Genomic DNA, 6,453 nt, shown 5'->3' with positions numbered 1-6,453 from the left:
CAGGCAGGCATCTTGTATTAAATTGCCCAGAATGTCAGTGGCAAAAATAGAGGGGAAGAAAAGCAAAAAAAGAAGAGCTGCTGTCAAGTGTGCTGTGGTTGATCAGCCAGGGCCCATGGCCTGTTTGGGCTGTCACACATCGTCCTTCTGGCTCTTCAGACCTTCCCCGGTTCCCACAGCCCACATGGTAGTGCCTGGCTGCTCAGCCCTGGCTCACCCACAGCATCTGTGAGGAACAGGGGTGATGGATTTGGAAAATGAGGAATCTAGCACTGACTTTCTCACAGGTTCAAGTATGGCGGATGGGTGGAACTATCCTCAAGGAAGAGAGAACGGAGAGAGGAGGGAGCAGATCTGGACAGCTGGCTTTGGGCTCATGCTGTGTTATGACCCATGTATGAGACTTCAGTGTGGTGGAACTCTGCTCTCTGCAAATTTCCACCGTGGAAATGGGGAATCAGAGGGTTTTGTTTGTGTGATCAGATCCCCCTTGCTTCTGAAGTGCCACTGCACCTTCAAGTACCCCCACAATGAACGGGAGAATCTGATGCAGAGCTTTCACAAACAGCTTCCTTTACATACATCTCCGCACACCCCCCCTCTTGTACTTTTCCAAGTAATTAAACTGTGCAGCTGAGGAGAGTGATTTGGAAAACAGATGGCATGCAAGATGCTGTAGGAAACCGTGGTGCGTTTTAAACATTCACAGCAGATCTGCAGGCAGATTTGAGTGGTATATGGGCCTTAAAGCAGCTGCAGTTCAAAGTCTGCTTGTGCTACCACCTGAAACCAGAAGAAACAAGGACCCCTTTAGCATCCAACAAGAAACTCACAGCAAAGATCAAGACCAAGCTTTTCCATGAGCATTGTGGCCAGCATCATTTGCCACACCAGTTGTTGTGACATATCCAGTGTTCCTGGTAAGTGTCAATGACAGCATCCATGGTATGAAATGTGAGATTTGGGCAAGACGGGATCTTGAAACAACTAGTTTAGCCAAACCTAGCAGTAGTTCACAAAGCAAGGTAGAATTATGCAAAAAAAAAAAAAAATAAATAAAAATAAAAATAAAAATAAAAATAAAAATAAAAAAATAAAGAGCAGTTATTAATTAATCTGTGAAGATGTGACATTAAGCAGTTGTGAGACATCTCCTCACTGTGATGTTTTCCTCCTTACTGTGACAGCACACCCCAGACAGGCTCCCTGCTCCAAGCCCATTCTCTTGCCTTCACATCTATAAGCACTGCACAACTTGATGAGGTGAGGAGCCCAGCCCTGCTGGCACAGCACCATGCAATGGGAGCCCACCACTGCCTCCCAGCCTCTGACAGGGAGGAGATAGATGGACAGAACTTCCACTGATGTGGCCAAGGAAGGAGCAGTGCCCATGGCATCTGCTGCTGCATCTGCATTGAATGCGTCTTTGCCCAGAGATTGGATGAAACAGAGACAGTGCTGGAGCGTGCTAGATGGGGCTGCTCCTCCTTTCAGGAAAAAGGCACAGTCATCAGCTCCCAGTCCCCAAAATGCTGCTGGAAAGTTTCTTGTCCTCTCTACCCTAGTAATGAAAACCATCACAAGAGGAGCAGGTGCTTCCACCACTGAGCGTATTTCCACACCAAGCTGGAGGTCATTTTCAGAGAGACTAATAAACTGGGCATAAAGAGTTTAAGCCATCCAGTTAAATAATGACAGATGTTTAGGGAAGGAAGAGCAGGAAGAAACACAAGTCTCTCAGTGCATGGAGTTGAAAGAAAATTAGTTCAGCATGTGAAGGCATTGTTCAGTTGAACAGCGTGGGGCAATGCTGGAGGTGGCAGGGAGGCAGCTGCCATCACGTGCCTGTGGGCACAGCTCTGCTGGAGCACCTAACGGGGCGGCGGAGCAGAAGAAATACTGCATCCCACTGCACTGCATGCCTATTTCTGCAGATCTTTCCACCTGTTGGGATAGGGGTTGGGAAACTGGGATCCCTGCGTTTGTGTCCATCTTGGCTGCTATTTCATGGCACAGCCATGCACACAGCACCTAACCCCTGAACACAGAGGTTCAGCTGCCTGTAAAAGAACTGCTCACCTCCTGGGATGTGTGGAGACTTCTACAGGCCAATTAAAATCTCTACTTGAGAGAAGCTACTAATAATAACCATGCTGCCAGCCTTCTTCTTTCTCACCCAAGGACAGAGCAGGTTTTAATACGGCACATTTGCCAGAAATGCACTCTCCTGAAAGGGGAAGCAAACCCTTCCTTGCCAGGAAGGCTGCAGCACTTCTTGTGTGGGTCTTTTTTGCACATTTCATAGGGTGCAATAGGTACTACTTAAATCAGAGGGCCAAATTGTCAGAACACTGAGCTACATAATGAGCAATCCTAATAGCAATGCTTGACTTGGCAACACAGTCTTCAAGGTTACGTAGTGGAGCACAGAATGTATACCAAATAAAGTGATCTGCAATCTGTCTTTGCAAAATAAATATGATACTAATCAACTTGGCATTTTGCTTTGTGTTTTGCGTTTTCATCTTGGCTATCAATAAAAGCAACCTTGAAAGTGCAGATTAAGGAGCGTTAGGCAGGAGTGACAGAACAACACAACAAGGAGGGGTGCAAGTTGGTACAAATGGTAGTAGATCATTATAAAGCTAATTACTAAGGGACACTGCTCAGTGCGTGTGAATACAGAATAATGATGAGTTCAGTAAACCTCTACTGCACAGTATGTGTGTGTGCACAACTGGAAAAAGGCTGCTGCTTGGGAAGGAAGCAGAACAGCAAAGCTGGGGCACATGTAGCACCCCAGCAGCAGAAGGGCAGGAAGGCCCAACCTGTAGAATTACACACAGTTTCACACACAGAATGGCCTGGTTGGAAGGGACCTCAAGGATCATGAATCTCCAACCCCCCCACCACAGACAGGGCCAACAAAATCCCCATTTAATACTAGACCAGGCTGCCCAGGGCCCCATCCAACCTGGCCTTGAACACCTCCAGGGACGGGGCATCCACAGCCTCTCTGGGCAGCCTGCTCCAGCACCTCACTGCTCTCACAGTAGAGAACTTCCCCCTGACATCCAACCCAAATCTTCCCTCCTTCAACTTAAAACCATTTCCCCTTGTCCTGCTGCTGTCTACCCTTTCAAATAGTTAAATATATGAATATGAATCATGGAATGGTTTGGGTTGGAAGGGACCTTGGAGATCATCTAGTTCCAACCTCCTGCTACGGGTAGGGACACCTCCACTACACCAGGTTTAACCTAACCCATCCAGCCTGCCAACACATGTAATGTTGTGTACTGACAGCTCCTCAGCCCATATTCAATCTCCCTGAGCTTGTTGCCACTCTGATACAAATTAATTTCTTAAATGAAATCTGGATGCATTATTTTAAAATGCTCACTGTGCTGTATTACTTCCCGTACGTCTCCATTAGTCTCCTGTTTGACTGTAAAAAAGTAGCAAAGTTCACAGAACGCTATTTGCTTTTAAGCAAAACCACTTACTGCCTGGGATGCATTCATCTGGATGCTTTTAGGTTCGAAGCATGCACTCGATGTCTTCAATAACAATTGAAAATTAATGCATCAAAAATCCATCAACAAAAGCTAGCCATTTATTTCCTGAAGTTGGATTATTTTTATCAGGTTGATATTTGAGGGGGGGAAAAAAAAAAAGGTTGCTGGGATCTAGGCTACCTGACATTTGGACATAGTGACCAGTGGATATCGAGTCCTTCCAAACTTCCCCCCGGCCTCAAAACAGCCTTGCAGTAGCTTTTAATTGCCTCAATCACTGCTCTTCAGAGGAATAGTGCCAAATAAGACAGTTCAGCCTTTATAATTGTGTAGAAGGCTGCCAAACCTACATCCCTCCAAAATTTCATTTTCACCCCCAAATGAAAGCAGTCTCCTTGATGGCCCCAAGCCCCTCTCTCATGCTGCAGCCACTACCCTGGGCATGGGGCCTGATATTCGGTCCTCAGCAGACATCAAGTGCTGCATCCCAGAGGCAGTGTGCAGCCGAGGCTGCCTCACCGTCTGCCTATGCTCTGCAGGGCATGGCTGGAGGCTGCTCCTCATCTGAGCTCTGGATTTCCCTTAATCATGAGCTGAAGGAGTGGGAATTGCCTAAAAATGGCACTCCAGAGGGGTTTGGAACAATATGCTGCCTGCTTGCATCTTTTCTTGAGCTATCTCTGATGAGGCTCCTTTCAAGCCACCTGGATGCTAGGCTCCTGGGGTGCTGGGTGTGTTTAGCCCGGAATCCAGCTGCTGCTGTCAGCTGAACAAGCAGTTGCACAAAAAGCTTAATATTTGTTTTTTCCTACTACTTCTGGTGAATGGTGGTTGGCATGCAAATACAGTCAAAAAGTCTGCTGTGTGAATTTATGCTTGACGTGGCATGAGCTCATTAAATTAAATTACAGGCAGATTACTTTTTTTTTTTTTTTTTTTTTTTTTTAAGCAATATAAAGGTGATTCAAGCAACTCTCATAGCATTTCTGGGAAAGTTATTGCAAATGGATGGCTGTACGCACTACATACTGTTTGGAAATTGTGCACCGTAGATGTGAGAGCTGTGTGCAATTTACTGCTTTGCCAACGTATATTGCAGCAAAATTTCACATTTGTGGAATCACAAAATCATGGAATGGCTGAGGTTGGAGGGGACTTTAAAGATCACCCAGTTCCAACCCCCCTGCTGTGGGTTGGTTGCCACACACCAGCTCAGGCTGCCCAGGATCTCACCTAACCTGGCCTTGAATGCCACCAGGGATGGGGCACCACAGCTTCTCCGGGCAGCCTGTGCCAGTGCCTCATCACTCTCTGAGTGAAGAATTTCCTCTTAACATCTAACCTAAATCTCTCCTCTCTTTGTATAAAGCTATTTCCCCTTGTTCTGCCACTATCCTCTTCCATGTGGTCACTTCAGTCTTCAAAGTAGTTCTGGCCATTTTGCCTACAGTCAGCAGGTACACTGGGTCACTGGCCAGCTCCTGCATTTGCACTGCTGAGCAGCTTCCAGTAAGACTCCAAGCAACAGGCATTACACATATCCTCAGTATTCCTCCCTCCTTGGATAGCATTTTACCTGTAAAAGGTTTTAAGGACTGGCCAATTTTCCCCTTCCCCTCTCACACCAGCACTCAGAGAGACAACCCACGAGAGTTGGCTGCGCTGGTGCCAGGGCCCGGGGTGCCGACAGAGCTGTGTGGTCCCAATGGGACAAAGCACTCAGCAGACAGACAGACCAACAGCACTGCAGGGACTCTGGCTCCTAAGAAGTGATCAGAAAAAGATGCTGTGCCAACAAACCGGTTTAATTGCTCTGAGTGGAAGGGAAAGCAAGGCTTGCTAACGCTGAGAGACAGAGAGCATGATGGAACTAAACTCCTCAAAGCAAGAATGCATAAATATTGAATACATGCAGAAATCAGCTCTGTGGATGGCTCTGAGGAGAGCAGATGTGTGGCTGAGCAGACACTTCAGAGAATACACCATAAAAGCTGAAAACACACAAAGGGGAATCAGCGAATAATCCTCTGGAAGGAAATCCCCAGCTTCCACCAAGCACAGGGATTAGAAGGACTTGTCTGAACCAACAAAGCACAGACTGCTGCAGCAGAAGAGTGAATTTCAGTGGTTCTTCCTCAACATCACATCCTGGCACAGCAGAGGTGTGTCAGTTGTGATGCTTAACTTGTGGTGATTGTTAAACTCTCTGCAGTGTCATCCCTGTAAACATTACTTACTTCCAGAAGCCCCGCCACATTTCCGCCCCATTTGGGGACACAATGTCTGATGGAGTGAGATTCATGAGCTCAATTCACTTCTTGCTCTCTACACAGAGAACTGGCCACGCAAACCAGGCACAAAAGCTTCTGGAGCACAGACAGAGAGGATTTTGTTAATCTGGATTTGTGAGCTCCCTGCTACTGGCTTGGCAGTCTGAGAGAATCTGTGTCACCACACACCTCCTCCTTTGGGAAAACAGGGAAATACAGTCAGGCAGAAAACCACAGCCTTTCCCTGTACCTGTGAGAAGTTACCAACTATTGAATTTGGGAAAAAAAATAGGCAACCAAACCTGAAACCACATGCATGTGGGTGATGTTTCACGATCACAGAGAATGTGAGAGCGTGCTGAGAGAGCTCAGCAGCTCTGCTCATCCTGGCAGTGCATTTCATGCTCCTTTCTGCAGGGTGGGACAGTCCCTTCCAAGCAGCAGGCATCCCACAGCAGGCAGGGCCCAGGTGATGCTCCAGCAGTCCCTTGCAACATGCTGGTTGGAGAAGCTCTGATAACAGTTAGGTACAACCACACCAAACACCACTGCAGCTCCTAAGAGCCTGGGAGCATCCTGGCATGACAGAGAGGGGACAAGAAAAGCTGTAGGGACTGAATACAGCTGAAGCAATTAGGTCAGATCCAGTACCTTTTCCAGCCTGA

Source organism: Lagopus leucura, unplaced genomic scaffold (assembly GCF_019238085.1).
Source record: "Lagopus leucura isolate 7727_CA_CO unplaced genomic scaffold, USGS_WTPT01 Super-Scaffold_100008, whole genome shotgun sequence".
NCBI classification, from domain to species: Eukaryota; Metazoa; Chordata; class Aves; order Galliformes; family Phasianidae; genus Lagopus; species Lagopus leucura.
This window is presented reverse-complemented; position numbering follows the sequence as displayed.